This window comes from Cherax quadricarinatus, chromosome 19, assembly GCF_038502225.1.
Source record: "Cherax quadricarinatus isolate ZL_2023a chromosome 19, ASM3850222v1, whole genome shotgun sequence".
Taxonomy (NCBI): Eukaryota; Metazoa; Arthropoda; class Malacostraca; order Decapoda; family Parastacidae; genus Cherax; species Cherax quadricarinatus.
Genome location: NC_091310.1, coordinates 17,680,173 through 17,700,954, shown reverse-complemented (window position 1 = coordinate 17,700,954; position 20,782 = coordinate 17,680,173). Strand labels below are relative to the sequence as shown.

The window sequence follows — 20,782 nt, the reverse complement described above, 5'->3', positions numbered from 1 at the left end:
GCCGTCACTCAACATATCTGACAGAAGTTTTTACGTTTTTCAATATTTCCTAAGGGTTCACGAAGCAATTATAGATGACCCTGAGAGAACGAAAGCCTTGACACACATCACCACAAGTTCTTGAACAATTAGGTACCAGGAACACTGTCGTCCCCCTCTATCAGCACAACCAATGTGCATGTGGATGTTCGCGCCACACCCTTGTTAAAAATAATTGAGAAATGGGTACTCACCACCCATGTAGCTCGGTCTAGCAGCCATCAGTCACATGCTGGATCCTTCACAGTCACAAGGACTCTCTAGTACCAAATTCTGAAAAAGAAAACAAATTATTTCTTTTATTAACACATCGGCCGATTCCCACCAAGGCAGGGTGGCCCGAAAAAGAAAAACTTTCATCATCATTCACTACATCACTCTCTTGCCAGAGGGGTGCTTTACACTACAGTTTATAAAACTGCAACCTAACACCCCTCCTTCAGAGTGCAGACACTGTACTTTCCATTTCCAGGACTCAGGTCCGGCCTGCCGGTTTCCCTAAATCCCTTCATAAATGTTACTTTGCTCACACTCCAACAGCACGTCAATAAATTATATTATGATAAAAACAAATCATAAAAATTGGAGGGAACACCTGCCTTTACCGGGGATGGTAGTACTTACCCCCAGTCCGGGAGCTGAAAGTGGGTGTCCCAATTCACAATGGGTTAACAGCGAACGTTCATAATCGGGACTGACTGTAGGTACTCATTTATTTCAGCAGATGGGTGACCCCCTCTACAGGGGCTGATAGTGGGTGACCCCCCTCTACAGGTGCCGAAGGTGGGTGACTCCCTCTACAGGGGCCGATGGTGGGTGACGACCCCCCTCCTTTCTACAGGGAATGCAAGTATGGGTACCATTACAGGTGCTAGGAATGGATGTCCATTTATTGGCGATTATAAAGGGTGACCCACTACAGTGGCCGAGGTGGGTGCCTTCTCCACAGGGAATGATAGTGGGTGCTCTCTCTGCATGGGTTGATGATGGGTCCCATCTACTTAGTGGCTGACGGTGAATCCCCCATTGAAAGAACCACCCACGCTTGCTCATCTGGGACTTACACTACAAACACTTATCCGGCAACACCCGATCTTCTCCTCCCGGGAAGGAAAAGAGAGACAGACCGATTCTAGGATGCAGATACTGCGGACCTCCCAGCCCAACGAGTTAGAGGCACACACCATGTGCATCATGAAAGGAATAGTTTATGAAAGGAAGAAGAGTTCTTTACAGGTGGTTCATATTAATAGTAATCAGGAAATAAGGGAAATGAAGGCTATACATAATTGAGCCACGCCTCATTGTTGCGGGTAAGAGATCAAGAATTGCTTGTCTTGAACCAATTGCCACCCACCTTCATGTAGCTCCCCTCCGACCACTGCCACTGCTCAACCTCCGCCTCTCTGCCATGCCTTTCAGGAAATCAAAAATGGCCGCCCACCCTACCACCTACACCCATCAACACACCCTGTTCGACAGACCGCCCACCCACTCGCCCAGTCAGGACTACCTCAGTCTACTGGAATTATTCAACAAAAAGTTATGGAACGGGTGAGGCTTCAACCTATGGCAGCTGAGTTCTAAAACTCAGACCACTGCGTTCCGTGAATTGTTTGCGGTCGTGTTATTACGATTTCGTGAGTCACGATGTTTTACAAGATATTGATACGATGGTATACAGGAGCAGTTGTGGAGCGTGTGGAGCGCTCCTGGGAAAAATTACAAGATGTGTTGTTATATGTGACTTATATTGCCTCAACACCATTTCTCTAGTGCAAGAAGAAACAGTTTTCAAACATGACATTTTTCAAGGGAGGTGCTACTTTATTTGCAACAATGACATGAAGCAGTCTAGTCTACCTGGGATATATGACTAATGGAAGTGAAAAGCATATATTGGAAAAGGGACCAAAAAACTCAAGGGTTGACTCCGACAGGAGGGGAATGAAAGATGCTGCTGATAACAGTACACAGAATATTCAAGTTTCGTCATTGAACTCTAAGACGGGTACATGTAACCCGACAGTTCGAATTCGAGCAATGTTTCTACTACAAACTATTACAGAGTAAGGAGCACACGACTTTAATGAAATAACTGAAAATGAATCAAAATTAAACCAGTACACGACAAAAGTCACCAGAAAATCCAAGTGTGTCACCGCTACCCTTGAGGGATTTGCATATACTGACCAACTAGAAATAGGAATGGAATGTGGTAATATGACAACCCAGAGAAATTATGTACACTCCTTATTAAAGAAGTATGTTATTCCAGGACCTGCACATACTTTTACGCTACAACTGAGCTGCTACTTAATACACGAGAGAATGTTATTATGTAAACTACTCAGCCTTTCACTTGAAGGAAACCTGTCATAAATCAACATGAACATATTACCAAACAAAAATTACTCCCGGAGATTTTGTAGTGCCAGGAAACAGAAAATAATGGCGAGAAATGTTTCCAGTCCAGTAACCATCCTGTACTAGAAACGAAGACAGTGGTGTGTCACCAGAGCCATATATATTATAATTAACACAAAAATTCCCCAGCTTAGTAACAAGCAACATAACAGCTTTTGTCTTTGCAAACATTCAAGGTCTAAAACCGAGTAACCTTCATCAGTGGTTTCTTAAGACAAATGTAATGATTGCAGTTATTTATGGAGACTCGCATCAAAGTCTACTTTGACAATGAAATATTGACACCTGGGTAGAATCTAATCAGATCCAAGTGGAAAAATTACTTAGTGCCACAAATGATGTAGTCGAAGTTTTGGTAGCTAAATTTGAAAATCAAAATCAAGGTAAAGCATTTTTATACAAACTGATTGAATTTCCCAGCAATCAAACACCTACTAAGAAAAATTGAATACTTTTGAAAACATTTCATATCCGTCCCCAACTATCGTACTGCTTGGTGACTAATTTAAGATTCCTAAAATAGAAGAATGTGGCAAGGATTGTAAATGCAGAGAGAATCACAGCAACCCATCTGGATGAGCAGTCTCACTAAACTGAAATACTAAGACTGCAACAAATATGCTTTACGCTAGAAAATAGCGGAACTAACTAGACTAGAGAATACTCTAGACGGATACGAAGCACCTCAAAAGCAGCAGACTCCCTGAAGCAGTGCTGTAGCGATCGCAAATTTATATAGTAGCAGCAGCAGAATAAATGTTTCACTATTTTTCCTGGACATATCCCATAATGTACAATACAAATAAGCAAATATAAATATATTTTTTTTTAACAATTCTCTAAAGATAATTCATTAATGCAATCCCTAAAAAAAATATTGTATAATAAAAAGATGTGGTTGAGAGTAACAGTTAGCCATTCACTGACAATGGATTTTCAACAGCGAAGGTATTACTGTTTACAATTCTTATTAGAACTGTTACTTAAGAAGACGGGGGTTGCATTTTCCACGCACGAGGCATCAGGACTGAAGGCTTCCAGCGAAACCAAGAGAAAATTGACAAAATAACAAAGCAACGGATAACCTCTTCAGTATCCCTCGAAACAAAAATGTTATAAATAGGACAAAAGTCTTGCAATGTAGGTCAAATTAATTAAGCGAAGGATTGCTAGGTGTTTCATATGGTATGATGACTCTCAAACTCCGCGGTAAAGTATCCTAATTTTTGGCCTAGGAGATAATGAGAAAGACGAGTGGTTAAAGCAAGTCTTCTTGTATCCGCTGTGCATGTTCACCTTACAGTAAATAAGAGACAAGGTGCATCTTGGGAAATGTCAAACAATAAAACAGATACAACAAGCATAATTTGTCTTCTATATCTGAAAGTAGGAAATCAGTAATATCTTTCATACAAAGAATATATCTTTCATTCATACACCGAAAAATATATTAAATATAAGATATTTTTAATCACTGTTTTTCTCTCATATCTAAATTTATATTTTATGATTAATTTCATAAGAATTACGAAAGTTACACCATATCTGTTCTCAAATTTCGCAGAATGAAACATTTCTCGTTACTTATTAGATCATCGACGAACGTGAGAAGAGGAGTGTGTCTCCCCGAGAGATGAGAGAATAGATTAAGAGAAAAAGCTTTTGGTAGGTGGAGAGGCTGACGTTAATGGAGTTTCTATGTTGGCGAGGATCGACCCTTGCTGACACAGGGAAAGCAGAGGAGGAAAGATGTTGTGCTGAAATTTAACACCGGCTAGGGCGTTAATCTCAATGGCAGGCCAAGACTGCCCTAAATTCCCATTAAGTAATCCTCCCTCATGGTCTTCTCAGAGTAGGAGCACCTCCCAACCTCGTCTGATCTCCACTCCCAGCATAGCTGTTAATGGGGATTGTAATATTACGGCATCGTATACAGGTATATTAATTAATGATCCAGTAGTCTAACCATCTAGCACTAGTTATAATAATTGCAGTGTAACACCAGGCAATATAACAATAATATTTACAAGACCTACCAGTAATGTCACAATGATACAGTATGAATACCTATCGCAAACACAGTGATGAACACTGTTGGGATACTGACTACTAACAAATATTAATAATAAGACAACTCATCTTTTTTCTAATGCCTTCCCATGACAATATAAGGACATTCGTAATAAAGAGACCGATTTACACATGGTTTCAGTATTCCGAACCTTTTTCAAGAACCTCATTGAAGTCTCTAGTGGGTGTAAATCTGTACAAATGCACATGTAAGATAACTGGCATGTAAACAAACACGCACAAATACCAGATACGAAGAGATACTCTTGTACCTTTCGCGATATTTAATAAAAGTTTACATAAACGAAATTTATTGTTATACCACATGGACGTAAATTTCTACCAACGCTCCATTACGTTTAGTACTAGAGAGAATGTGTGTGTATTAGGCATAGTGATTTTGTTGTTGTGGTTCCTCAGCAATTTTATATATGGACTCTAATTTTTTCCTTATTCCCTCAGTATTGTCATTTCATGAATTACATTCATAAAATATAAACCAATTTGATTTCAATTTTATCTTCTGTCATGATTCCAGTTTCTAACCAACATTTGCTTTTCCAGTAATTGAGGCATTAATTTTGTTCTTTTTTTTTGGTAAATTTACTTGACGCACCTACGCCACAGTTTGGCTGGAAATACCTTAGTTCCATCCTTTAATTTATCTCTTTTTTTTTTAAAGACTAACTTCACCTCGCCCAGCAGATTAAGAGAACAGTTTCTGTATAATTTGATAAACAATTCTTTGTATATATATATATATATATATATATATATATATATATATATATATATATATATATATATATATAATGAGTGGGGGTGAAGGGTCCATATGTGTACGTGGGGTGTGGGAGTTTGTGTGTGTCTGTGTGTGTGTGGGTGTGAGTGTATGTGTATGTGGGTGTGGGTTTGTATGTGTGTGTGTGTGTGTGTGTGTGTGTATGTGGGTGTGTGTATGTGGGTGTGTGTGTGTATGTATGTTTTCCCTCCCTTAACTTCTCCTCGTAGGACATACCTCTTAGATCCAGGACTAGTTATGTTGTAAACATTTGGACTTTCTATAATTTCTTGACATGTTTGACCAGGTTTGGTTACCGTACTGGTGCTGCATGGGCCAGACGTACAGTGTGTACAGCATTTGGAATGATTCCTTACTCAGGTGTCGAAATGATATTTTTAACTTTGTCAGGCGCCCGTATGCTGCAGCAGATATTTTTCTGATGTCCGCATCAGGAAATGTGTTTGGTATGATAATCACCTCAAGGTTCTTTTCCATGAGTGAGGTTTGCATTCTTTGGCCCCCTAGCTTGTACTTCGTCTGCCATCTTTGATCCTTTCTACTCTTCATGACTTTGTACGTAGCGGGGTTAAACTCCAGGAACCAATTGCTGGACCGGCTTGTAGCCTGTCCAGATCCCTTTGTAGCTCTACCTGAACCTGGTCCGCTTGAATTCTCCGCATTATCTTCACATCGTCTGCAAACAGGAAACCTCTGAATCTAACCCTTCCGTCATGTTATTCACATATACCAAAAACGGCACTGGTCCTAGGATTGACCCTTATGGAACCCTGATCATCAAATGCGCCCACTGACACATCATCACGTACCATATCTCGTTGTTTCCTTCCTGTCATGTATTCTTGGATCCATTTCAGTACCTTTCCTGTTATTCCTCCCTGCTCCTGTAGTTTTTGCACTAATCTCTCGTGCGAAAGTGAGGGGAAAGCCTTCTTACAGTCCAAGAAAATGTAGTCTTCCCACCTCCCTCCCTCTCTCCCTCTCCCTCCCTCCCTTCCTCCCTCTCTCCTGTCTTGCTTCCTTTACCTTGTTGTAAAACCCCATTAGGTTTGTGACACATGATTTCCCCTCCCTGAAACATGCCGGTTTATTGTGTTTAAGCTCATTTTTTTCCCTGGGTGCTCCGCTATTCTTCTCCTATTAATCTTCTCCATGATTTTTCATACTATGCAAGTCAGTGATACTGGTCTGAAATTTAATGTTGCCTGTCTCTTTTCCTTTCTTGTAAAGTGGGACAACATTTGCTGTCTTCCACACCTCAGGTGTGTTGAAGACTTGTTAGTGGCACGCACAGTGCCTCGGCTCCCTCTCTCAAGACCCATGGAGACATAATTGATGTCCGGTCACACCGTCTTCGGGCTATCTAGCTCGTTTAGCAGTCTCTTCACCTCCTGGTCGGTTGTGTATAGTGTGTCCAGCACTTGTTGCTGTACCCTGCCATCCCAGTTAGTTGGAAGCCTTTCTGTCTCCACTGCAGATACCTCCCTAAATCTCGTGTTGAGCTCCTCACATACCTCTTGATCATTACTTGTGATCTCCCCTTCTTCAGCCTGATTACCTGGTCCTTGCCTGTTATTCTCTTCTTGATGTGGCTGTACAACTGCTTTCAGTCAGATCTGGCTGTCGATGTTATATCATTCTTGTGTTACCGCTGGGCCTCTCTCCTAATCCATGCATATTCGTTTCGGGCTCTTCGACTCGTCTCCTTATTTTCCTGGGTACTTTGTCTTCTATACTTTTCAATGTTCTAGCACACCTCGCTTTGACACCTCTATACCTTCGGGTGAACCAAGGGTTCGTTCTGCCTCCGTGCACTTTGTGATCACATGAACAATCAATTCATATACTGTTTTTCCTCCTAGTTCTCTTCCCAAATGCACTTCAAACAGGAATTGCCTCATTTCTGTCTAGTCCTTTCTTTTGTTGTCTTTCTTGTGCTGCTTCTCTCTCCACTGTTAAATCTACAATGCAGTCGAAGCTGAGGACGACGTGATCATTAGATCTGAGAGACCTTTCGTATGTGGTATCCCCCAGTGTATGAACTCATGGTGAATTCAAGGTTCAGTTTTGCATATTCATCATCTCTCTCTCTTGTAGTGACCTTAACATGTTGGTGCAGGAAGTTTTCCAGTATTGTCTCATCATCTTAGCCCTCCACGTTTCTGGTCCCCCATGTGGCTCCAAGTTTTACCAGGAGGTAACCAGAGAGACGGGAGAATGTCTGAACACCAAGGGTCCACCTGAAAGAAACCCTAAAGACGAACCACTGGCTCAGAGATACCTCTGAAGCTAAAAGAAGATGGATCCTAAAGACGAACCACTGGCTCAGAGATACCTCTGAAGCTTAAAGTAGATGGATCCTAAAGACGAACCACTGGCTCAGAGATACCGCTGAAGCTAAAAGTAGATGGATCCTAAAGACGAACCACTGGCTCAGAGATACCTCCGAAGCTAAAAGAAGATGGATCCTAAAGACGAACCACTGGCTCAGAGATATCTCTGAAGCTAAAAGTAGATGGATCCTAAAGACGAACCACTGGCTCAGAGATACCGCTGAAGCTAAAGGTAAATGGATCCTAAAGACGAACCACGGGCTCCTATACAACTCTGAAGATAATAGTGGATGGATTCTAAAGACGGACCAGAGACCAGAAATTGATGATGCTGTTTAAACACACACATGATTGAGTCTCTTCCTTCTTAGGGTTAGAAGTGCCCTTGTTCAAGGATGATGTGAAACTAGTTTCACAGAAATTACTACATATGGGCCTGAAGAGGCATAAACTTTACTGGAGGAGGATATCAAAGGTGACCTCTGACCATTGAAAATCCCGAACCAGCGGTCACAGATGAACTTCTGGAAACACAGAAATAGGAGAAGCACCACGTTGCTGGATGGATCCTAAACACAAACTACTGGCTTAGAGACAATTCTGAATTTAACGAACTACTGGCTCAAATACCTCTCAGACTATAATAATAATAATAATAATAATAATAATAATAATAATAATAGTACTGGCAGGAGAGGAACGAATAGCAGTGAGTCTTCTGATTATACAAATATTACAGTGGATATACATATTTTGATACAAAAGTAGAGACAAAAGAAAGCCACTAATTATGCAATGCACTTGAGGCAATCATAATGTTTACATACTACTTAAATTTAGACCTATCATATTATTTAAGGATGTTAGGGAACGTTTTGGCACTGATTGATTTATTGAACAAATCTAATAATTGATGATAACAAATGATAAGTTTCTTGTATATTAGTGGTGGTATATGTGATATGTTTCCGATGAAGTGGTTGGGGATAATTAGAGTGAGCTCTGATGGTTATCAGTGAGGTAAACTCTAACTTGAGCAGCGAAGTTTGGAATTTTGCTGGAAAGATTTGCTCCAAGCATCCAAAGACATTATTTAATTTATGTGCTGTCTCCGAGGCTTGGAGGGAAGGTAGATTAGGTTTAGTCAGTATTAGTTCTTTGGATTTGGCGAACTTACTAGTGTCAGAGACCTTACTATCAGAATAAGTATTTTCCAAGTCTTGTTTGTATCTCCTTTAATAATATGGAATCTGTTGGTACAATATATATGCATCGATTTCTTTATGAATTTTGCGAGTGTTATTGTATATCTCTTGGCTAATTGTCATAGTTATTTAGACAGAGACACGGACACCTTCCTTATCTGGATGCCAGCACAAGTGAAGCAATGTAGTACACTGTTAAAATCAAATGATTTAAGTAATTATTCACATTCTTCCTGCAGCAGCGTAGATTCTGGATTCATGAATGTTCTGTCGTCGATTCGACCACAGAAAATACAAGAATGTGGATCTTTTATCACAAATTATCGTCCCTTAGGGATCCAGAAAGTTTGATATTAGGTTGTGTATCGTGCAGTTCTCTGTGTTTAATGATTGAATGAACATTGCGTACAATGAATTTAGTTAGAGAAAGAACCATAGCAGGAAGGATAGGGTGTTTCATTTTACTGTATTTTGTTTTTTTTTTTTTTTTTTTTTTTTGCAACGTGTTCCTATTCCTAGTAACAATCCTTGTGGCACAAATCCAGTCTTGAATAAAACGGACCTAGTGTTTGGTATGTACCTCTTCTTAAAATTGTTAATTCATCTGTGTAGACCTCCTCTTAGGCTCTTTCTATCCAATATTAACAGGTTATTGGAATTAAAATTAATACTCATTTTCCTAATAAATTTAAACACAAACCCAAATAATTTAAATACTTAATAAAACAAGGAGGAAAATCGTGTTATGTGAGTAGTGGGTAAGTGTGTCTGAATGACTAGTTGCTACATCTGCCTCCAGTTCTAAATTAATCTCATATTTAGGCCAGTTCTCATTGTCTTATCAACTCAGCCACTTAAACCTTCCTTTCTTCCTTTGTAACTTGTTTAGTTTCATTTCTTTCCATGCTTGGAAAATGAATAAATGAGAAGATATGTTGTTGGTCGCTACATAATTTGTCCTGTATTTGATTTATTTGAACAACACGATTTTTTAAACTTATTTTTGTTATTGTTTCAGATCCACTGAGAAGCAAGTTCATTGTGCAGGCCAAATTATGATCTTATTGATTTCTTTGGACTTCAGAGTGCTGCGTACATCACGCTCAAAGTCGCTGGGACGTATGATGCTCTTTGTTTCAATAGTGACAAATTTCGTCCTTTAACAGGAGCAGCTGCAGGCATGGCACCATAACCTTACAGGGAATGCATCACAAAATATACGAAAAATATTTGTTAGGATTTGTTAGATACTTTGTGTGTAAACTTGAATTAGCTATCTGTCCTTAATTTTGATACGTGCAGATAGACCTTCGTCCTACGCCAGTTTGAGTTTCTACTCCTCTGCACCCATTATGGTAACTGGAAATAAACTCCAGTGTATATATATATATATATATATATATATATATATATATATATATATAACAGGTTTAATGCATCTGTCTCAATATTAAAATTTTAGCTTAATATGTTGATTATAGTGATGATCTGCTTTAAATTTGGGAATTACTGGTCCACTCCCTCAGAAACATATTGGCTTGCTTCATAACATTATTTGTTTTAGTGTTTATTACTTTTAATTCTGTTTCAGTTTGTGCTACCCAAAGCAAATTGTCCATATAAAATTATCCATTCATCCTTTCTTTGCATATACTCTTAAGAAATGCACAAGTGAGCCTTTGCTGTAGCAAAGGACTCAGACAGCCATACACACGTTGTTGTCCCTGTCTGTCTGCCATCTGCAAGCCTTTCCTGAGAAAAATGATCCAGTCATTAGGCAGTAATTCATACTTGAACCATTATTAACACTCTTTGAACTGTAATTAAAAGATATCCTGAGAGAAGCACTTTTCGATTTCATTTTTAACCCCTTTATGCGATAAGTACACTAAGAGAATGTCACCCTGTTCTATATATTTACTTCAGTAGTTGCTCACTGATATTATAATATGTTCGAAGTATCTGTAGGGAGTTACTGTACATTTTTAGTTCTCTTTACTGCATTTCCGACGTTCTGATATGAAGAAGCCTTCCTATGCTGTTTAGCGTATTCTCTGTGCTCTGATGCACACTTTCCGTTCCCTCCTGCAGCATTCTCATTCCCGGCTGAACACTTCCCTTGACCTGCTGAATTTTTATGTGGCATTATGTACATCATCTTTACCTGATAATTTATCCATGCCGTGCAGTAACTTTTTCATGCCCCACTGCGCATTTCTCGTGTCCATTTATCAACGCCTGGCGTGACGTTACCGCGCGCTCCGTGACGTTACCGGGCGCTCTGGGATGGTTTCGTGCGCTCCGTGATGGTCTCGTGAGCTCTAGCGCTTGAGCTGCACTTACCTGCACTCTTGATTAAAGCGAGGGAGATTGTCTTGGTTCTCAAAAGTTTGATAACTTTTAATGAATATACAATCTCAGGAAACCGACTGAGTTAAGAGGCCGCCCGAGAGAGGGACGGAGAGTGAGAGTGTGTCAGAGTGAAAGTGTCAGACAAAGTGAGTGTGTCAGAGAGTGTTATTATATGACAGAGGGAGAGAGACTCCTGTCATTCACTGACAAGCTTCTTGAGACAATCTCAAGGCAGATGACAGTTTTTCGACTACCATTGACTCATTTGTGACCGTAAATATGATTTCAGAAAAGGTTACTCTGCTGTTGTGTTGTTAAACCTCTCTACAAAGTGGCACAATATAATGGAAGAATTCAAAGTCAGCTGTGAAGTAGCAATAGTGATTGCTGGTGTTTTCGAACGAGTATGGCACCAGGGACTCGTAGCAAAACTGAAAGTACTGATAACTGCAGGCTCTACACTGTCTCCTCAGTGATTGCCTTCAAGCTTTCGAAGTGGATCTCTAAGCTTGGTTCTCAACGATACAAAGACAGCAAGACATCCTATTGGTGTTATACATGCCTGATCCTATAGCGTTCGAACTAGGCTCTTGTGTGGAGCTGTATCGAAAGCCTTCTTGCAATCCAAGAAAATGCAGTCTATCCACCCATCCCTCTCTCTTTCTTGTCTTATTTCCGTCACCTTGTCGTAAAACCCCGTCCCTTCCTTCAGTCTCTTTTCTGTCTGTTGTCTCTGTGACTAATGGCCTGCCACTTGCGTGTGTGTGCGTGTGTGTGTGTGTGTGTGTGTACTCACCTATTTGTACTCACCTATTTGTGGTTGCAGGGGTCGAGTCACAGCTCCTGGCCCCGCCTCTTCGCTGATTGCTACTAGGTCCTCACTCTCCCTGCCCCATGAGCTCTATCATACCTCGCCTTAAAACTATGTATGGTTCCTGCCTCCACCACATCACTTTCTAGGCTATTCCATGGCCTGACTACTCTATGACTGAAGAAATACTTCCTAACATCCCTTTGATTCATCTGAGTCTTCAACTTCCAATTGTGACCTCTTGTGTCTGTGTCCCATCTCTGGAACATCCTGTCTTTGTCCACCTCGTCTATTCCGCGCAGTATTTTATATGTCGTTATCATGTCTCCCCTGACCCTCCTGGCCTCCAGTGTCGTCAGGCCGATTTCCCTCAACCTTTCTTCATAGGACAATCCCCGTAGCTCTGGGACTAGTCTTGTTGCAAACCTTTGCACTTTCTCTAATTTCTTGACGTGCTTGACTAGGTGTGGATTCCAAACTGGTGCTGCATACTCCAGTATGGGCCTGACGTAGATGGTGTACAGAGTCTTAAACGAATCCTTACTGAGGTATCGGAACGCTATCCGTAGGTTTGCGTGTGTGTGTGTGTGTGTGTGTGTGTGCATACGCGTGTGTGTGTGTGTGTGTATATACGCGTGTGTGTGAGTTTGTGTGTGTACGTATGCGCGCGTGAGAGAGAGAGAGAGAGAGAGAGAGAGAGAGAGAGAGGGGGGGGGGGAGGGGTAAATGGGAGAAGGACAGCGCGTTAGAGAGGAGAACGAGAGGAAGATAGGGATGTGAACAAGGGAGAAAATGGAGAGGTTGGGAAGGAAACGCGAGAGAGGGAGACAGGAAGGGATTTCGAAGGTGGCGCGGATAAGAACGAGAGGGAGGTAAGGATAGGGAATAAAATGAAAGTGAAGGGAACTGGAGGGAGAAAGGAAACAAGAGGAAGGGAAGTGGGATGAGGTTGGATAGAAAAGGAGAACGAGAAAGAGAGGTAGGAAGGGAAAGGAGAACAGCAGATTGAGTGGTGATATACAGTAATAAAGGGGTAAGCAAAAAAAAAAAAGACCATTTTTTTTTTTTGGCCAAGTGACTAGTTTATCTTTGAGAATATATTTACATTTGCTTCTTAATCTGTGGCAATTCTAAGATTTATTTCCAGTTTCTTCATCAACCCTCAACTTATTGCTCGAATCTGGGCATCCTCCGTTTTTTTTCTTGATTTTGCAATGAAAAAAACATTTCTAGTACTTTACCTCAGAAACTAAATATTTATCCGCTTCCCTGTTAGGCAGAAAATTTCTGATATCTGGTTAACTTTTCTCGACTCCTTTGATACATGGCTAATATTTGCTAATATCTCAAAGTTAAGTGGGTATTAATCCTTAATCTTTATACATCTATGCTTCCCCTTCCCCTCTTGTTATCTCTTTTCTATCCCAGCGCTCTCCATCTTCCCTTCAACTTTTTACCACTCTCTCCCGTCCTTATTCTGAATCTCCCCCTTTATCCTCTCCATGCTTTAAACTTTCCTCCAGTCACTTCCTCTTCCCTGCGTTTCACTATTTTTTTTTCCTCTCGACTCGATCGGTATCCTGAACTTTGAAGACTCCCTCATTAAAAGTCATTAAACTTTTGAGAACCAGGAGACAGTGTCGCCAAACCTACCCCTCCCTCCCTCCCTCCCTCCCTCCCTCTCCCTCTCCCTCTCCCTTTCTCTCTCTCTCTTCCAGCGACAATGGCTGGGCGTGAACTCAAATATATTTTAGAAAAAGACTAAGTTCGTCTCTCCACGGAGTTTGCAAGTAAGAATATAAGCCAGTGGGACCCACCTAGCCTCCACAGTCTATTTGAATTTGAGATTCAAGGAAAGTAAGAGAGACCGAGCTTCACTTGTGTCTTAAGTGTTCTTCCGAAGTCACCAAAAAAGGGAAATAAAAATAGTGTGGAAAAAAACTGCAGAACATGCTTTTATTACTGATTTTTTTCGGCAGTCTCTTTTCTCCACTATTTACAACAGTAAACCCCTTTTTCGTAACACTTTATAATTGACATGTGCAGTGAAAAAAGTGAATGGATGTGATTTAACAAAATATAGCACAAGGTAGGTTGCAGAAAGCCATACACATCAGGGGTTAGAAAAAAAAAATGTTGTCCGAAAACATTTCTTTAGATATTTGAGAAACTTATAATTTCTAAAATCAGGAATCGCTAGTTATCTTTTATTTTTGTGTATGTATGCATGTATGTGTATGGTGTAATATATATATATATATATATATATATATATATATATATATATATATATATATATATATATATATATATATATATATATAAGGAAGTACCACCTCTAGAACTTCACTGGGGACCCTCATCCTCAGAGACGACAATAAACGTACCTCGGGGAAAACTCAAGGTTCTCCCCGGAGCTGTTTGAATAATATATATATATATATATATATGTGTGTGTGTGTGTGTGTGTGTGTGTGTGTGTGTGTGTGTGTGTGTGTGTGTGTTTGTGTGTGTGTGTGTGCGCTGCTCGTGAGGCTAATAGACCAAACAGGGATGAGAATGAAATTAGTTTGAAAGCTCCCACACCTCCGTATGTCCTCGGACCAAGAGTAACACACTTAGCTTGGTTCTTGTAGGATAATATATATAATATATATATATATATATATATATATATATATATATATATATATATATATATATATATATATATATATATATATATATATATATATATAATGTCGTGCCGAATAGGTAAAATTGGTCAATTAGCAAGAACTCATTTAAAATTAAGACCTTTCTAAAAAAAATTCTTATACTTTTAAAGATATATTTTTTCATTAATGTTAATGTAAAAATTTATAATTTTGCACTAAAAGAATCTTAGAAAACTTACCTAACCTTATTATAACAAGAGTTATTTATTTTAGCCTAATCCAACTAAATATATTTTAGATCTGTTTACAATAATTTAATACTAAACAAACACAGTGAAATATATTTTTTTCGTTAGGTTCAGAATGATTTTGGTGAACTTATTCCATACACAAATTTTCGCTTGTCCTATATATCAAGATGAGCGTTGCTATTTAAGCCAAGATTGCAAGTTCTGTCTATTCGGCACGACATTATATATATATATATATATATATATATATATATATATATATATATATATATATATATATATATATATATATATATATATATATATATAAATATATATATATATATATATATATATATATAATATATATATATATAATATATATATATATAATATATATATATATATAATATATATATATATATATATATAATATATAATATATATAATATATATATATAATATATATATATATAAGTAGTGAACTTTTCTACAGGGGGAGGAACTTCCGGTTTAGGCTTTTTCCTGGGCGAGGAACTTCCGGTTTGGGCCTTCTACAGAGCGAGGACTTCCGGTTTGGGCCTTCCACTGAGCGAGGTATCCGGTCTAGGACCAGCAGCTGGAGGGTCACCTTTTTTCTCACCTAGGTGTTACTTCCGGTTTTGACCATGACCTCGCCCTCGAGACTACCTCACCCTTGACCCCCCCAACCAATACCCCCACCCCCCACGACCCCCCCCGCCTCGCGACCCCACCATCGCGCCGCGCGCCCGCCCGCGCGCCCGCCCGCGCGCCGCGCCCGCGCGCCCCGCCCGCGCGCCCGCCCGCGAGCCCGCCCGCGCGCCCGCCCTTCGCGACCCCCCGCCCGCACCTTCTGCTGCGCCTTCTGCAGCGTCATCCGGATCGCCCCCGCGCCTCGAATTTTTTTTCTTATGATCTCCTAAGATCAAGGTTTTTGGATTCTCCCCCCTATGGGGTTTTCGAAATTCTCCATCTCCTTGGATCAAATTTTTGAGGTTCCCCCTCTCACTTTCACTCCCACCCCAAAATTTCTCGATAATACAAGTTTTGGATTCCCCCCTATGGGGGTTTCGAAATTCTTATGATCTTCTCGGATCAAGTTTTTTTTTTGGATTCCCCCCTATGGGGTTTTCGAAATTCTCCATCTCCTTGGATCAAATTTTTGGGTACCCCTCCTTTCACCCCAAATTTTCTCGACAATACCATGACTCCAATTCCTCGGATCAAGTTTTTGGGTACCCCTCCTTTCACCCCCCATCCCCAAATTTTCTCGATAATACAAGTTTTGGATACTCCCCCCTATGGGGTTCTCAATATCAAAGTCTCCACTTCCTCGGATCACCCTCCCACTTTCACCCCCCTACCCCAAAAATTTCTCGATAATACAAGTTTTTGGATTCCCCCCTATGGGGTTTTCGAAATTCTCCATCTCCTTGGATCAAGTTTTTTTGGATTCCCCCCTATGGGGTTTTCGAAATTCCTCGGATCAAAGTTTTTGGAATCCCCCCTCTGGGGGTAAGCATTCAAAATAGACTCCTCCTATGGGGGCATGCTTACTACAGGTCTAATGAAGGGTGTTTACTCGGCGGTCAGTGACGTCATTATTCCTCTCATTAATGTGTTTACTCGACGGTCAGTGACGTCACGCGATGACCCCCACACACACAGGCTGAATCTTGTCTACCCTTTTACCCACCCTCCCAAACCCTCACACTCCAACTAACACCTCACAATTTTCACTCATAACCCCAATTTTTCTCGTTTTAACCCTTTTTGTTCATTAAAGTTAATAAGGGGACACAATGCATCAGAAAGTCACCACATCGCTTACATCCACTTTCGTTAAATTCACTACTCACAATTTTACATATTACGAAGTTAATACGCACTTTTACTTTGATCATCTTCAAAACACTCATAAATCATTTGAATACTCACAAAAAAAATACCTTTATACATTTCCAAACAACACTGAAATACTCCAAAAACATCATTCGAACACCCCCAAATCACCTCTGAATACTCCCAGAACACATTCATAAGTACTCTTGCACATCATTTGAACACCTTCAAAAGTACTCTTGCACATCATTTGTACACCTTCAAAACACCCTTGAACACCTTCAAAACACCTTTGAACACCTTCAAAGCACTCTTGAACACCCTCAAAAACACTATTTGAGTACTCCCAATTACACCACTGAATACTACTAAAACACCGCTGAATTCAATCAAAACACCCTTCAACACCTTCAAAACACCCTTGAACACCTTCAAAACACCCTTGATCACCTTCAAAAAACATTTGAACACACTCAAAACACCTTTGAACACCTTTGAACATTTCCAATCATCATTTGAACACCTTCAAAACACCCTTGAACACCTTCAAAAACAACATTTGAACACACTCAAAACACCTTTGAACACCTTTGAACATTTCCAAAACACTATTTGAGTACTCCCAAATAAGATTTGACATCTCTAATTTATCTGCACTTACACATTTCATTAAATTACAACTCATCCCTCAGTCTCCAGACTAGGCATTTTCTCGTTTTTACCCTTTTAGTTCATTAAAGTTATTAAGGGGACACAATACATCAGAAAAAAAAGACACAAAAACTAACTCAAACACTTTACTTTGAACACCCCCAAAAACACTCTCATAATCATTTGAATACTCACATAAACACCCTTGAACACCTTCAAAACACCTTTGAATATCGTTTTTAAACTAATTTCATCACAACCCACTTATATCATCTTTTTTCGGTAACTCTAATTCGACTACACTACCCTCATCAATTACCAACAAATTTTACTCGTTTTAACTAATGTCATCACTGTAACCAAGATTTTCACAAAAAAAAACTCTATGTCACCTATCACACACGCACACACACCCCACAACACCCACAATTTTTCTCGTTTTAACCCTTTTAGTTCATTAAAGTTAATAAGGGGACACAGTACATCAGAAAGTCACAACAACAACATCCACAACCCACAATTTTTTTCTCGTTTTAGCTAATTTCATCAGAAAAAGTCCCAACAACAACCCACTTATAACATCTTTTTTCGGTATCTCCAGTTCGACAACAACACCCACAACACCCACACCCCACAACACCCATGAACATTTCCAAAACACTATTTGAGTACTCCCAATTACACCACTGATTACTACTAAAACACCGCTGAATTCAATCAAAACAGCCTTCAACACCTTCAAAACACCTTTGAACACCTTCAAAACACCTTTGAACACTTTCAAAAACACCTTTGAACATTTCCAATCAACACTGAAACACTTCCAAAAAACACAATTTGAGTACTCCCAATTACACCACTGATTACTACTAAAACACCGCTGAATTCAATCAAAACACCCTTCAACACCTTCAAACACCCTTGAACACACTCAAAACAGCCTTCAACACCTTCAAAACACCTTTGAACACCTTCAAAACACCTTTGAACACATTCAAAACACTCTCATAATCATTTGAACACACTCAAAACACCTTTGAATAACCTCAAAACACCTTTGAACACCTTCAAAACACCCTTGAACACCCTTGATCACCTTCAAAAAAACATCATTTGAACACACTCAAAACACCTTTGAACACCTTTGAACATTTCCAAACAACACTGAAACACTTCCAAAAACACCATTTGAGTACTCCCAAATACACCACTGAATACTAAAACACCACTGAATACGCTCAAAACACCACCAAAATCACCATAAACTAAGATCAACACCCACATCCCACAACACCCACAACCCACAACACCCACAATTTTTTCTCGTTTTAACCCTTTTAGTTCATTAAAGTTAATAAGGGGACACAGTACATCAGAAAGTCACAACACCCACACCTCCCATTTTTTTTTCTCGTTTTAACCCTTTTAGTTCATTAAAGTTAATAAGGGGCCACACTACATCAGAAAAAGTCACAAAAACAACCCACTTATAACGTCTTTTCGGTATCTCTAGTTCGACAAGAACACCCACAACACCCACATCCCACAACACCCATGAACATTTCCAAAACACTATTTGAGTACTCCCAATTACACCACTGATTACTACTAAAACACCGCTGAATTCAATCAAAACACCTTTCAACACCTTCAAACACCCTTGAACACCTTCAAAACACTCTTGAACACTTTCAAAAACACCTTTGAACATTTCCAATCAACACTGAAACACTTCCAAAAAACACAATTTGAGTACTCCCAATTACACCACTGATTACTACTAAAACACCGCTGAATTCAATCAAAACACCCTTCAACACCTTCAAACACCCTTGAACACACTCAAAACAGCCTTCAACACCTTCAAAACACCTTTGAACACCTTCAAAACACCTTTGAACACATTCAAAACACTCTCATAATCATTTGAACACACTCAAAACACCTTTGAATAACCTCAAAACACCTTTGAACACCTTCAAAACACCCTTGAACACCCTTGATCACCTTCAAAAAAAACATCATTTGAACACACTCAAAACACCTTTGAACACCTTTGAACATTTCCAAACAACACTGAAACACTTCCAAAAACACCATTTGAGTACTCCCAAATACACCACTGAATACTAAAACACCACTGAATACGCTCAAAACACCACCAAAATCACCATAAACTAAGATCAACACCCACATCCCACAACACCCACAACCCACAACACCCACAATTTTTTCTTGTTTTAACCCTTTTAGTTCATTAAAGTTAATAAGGGGACACAGTACATCAGAAAGTCACAACACCCACACCTCCCATTTTTTTTTTTTTCTCGTTTTAACCCTTTTAGTTCATTAAAGTTAATAAGGGGCCACACTACATCAGAAAAAGTCACAAAAACAACCCACTTATAACGTCTTTTCGGTATCTCTAGTTCGTCAACAACACCCACATCCCACATCACCCACATCCCACATCCCACACACACACATCCCTAACCTAGCCTAACCTAACCTAACTTATCCTAACATAACCTAACCTAACCTAACCTAACCTAACCTAACCTAACCTAACTTATCCTAACCTAGCCTAACCTAACCTAACCTAACCTTACCTAACTTATCCTAACCCAACCTAACCTAACCTAACCTAACCTAACCTAACCTAACCTAACCGAACCTACCCTAACCTAACCTTACCTAACATAACCTAACCTAGCCTAACCTAACCTAACCTAACTTAACCTAACCCAACCTAACCTAACCTAACCTAGCCTAACCTAACTTAACCTAACCTAACCTAACCTACCCTAACCTAACTTATCCTAACCTAACCTATCTTAACCTTACCTAACCTAACCTAGCCGAACCTATCCTAACCTAACCTAAAATATATTAGAACACTTCCAAAATACATTAGAGTACTCCAGAATTACTTTGAACGACTCCATTTTTTTGGATATTTCCAAATTAGTTTTGAAAACTTTATCGTAAAATCGAACATTATTTTCTTGTTGGTAAACACACTCAATGGTAGAAATATTTACTCGATTTCCGAATAGAAACACTTTCCTCGCTCTGAGAGACTCATTGTGGGTCACCCCTTCCCCCCCAACACCACTGGGGTAATGCGGTTCACACCCAAGGTAGATTTAAGATAATCATGAACACCTGCGTCAACTCAGGACAGACAGACTCCATGAAATGCGGGTAACATCCAAGGTAGAAAATCATCTCTTTCCAGACCAACTGTCTATCCTAACCTAACCTAACCTAACCTAATTCCTAACCTAACCTAACCTCACCTAACCGAACCTAACCTAACTCCATCAATCACCTCTATCCTAA

The 20,782-nt window shown here is 39.7% G+C and overlaps 1 long non-coding RNA gene across 1 annotated transcript in view; it reads right to left on the bottom strand.

Annotated features, from left to right (window-relative positions):
• Positions 1-229: 229 nt before the first annotated feature.
• Positions 230-20,782, bottom strand: part of LOC128688247 (uncharacterized) — a 77,680-nt gene continuing 57,127 nt past the window's right edge. The window contains exon 3 of the long non-coding RNA XR_008406971.2: positions 230-312. This is a non-coding gene — a long non-coding RNA (uncharacterized lncRNA). The remainder of the gene's footprint in view (positions 313-20,782) is intronic.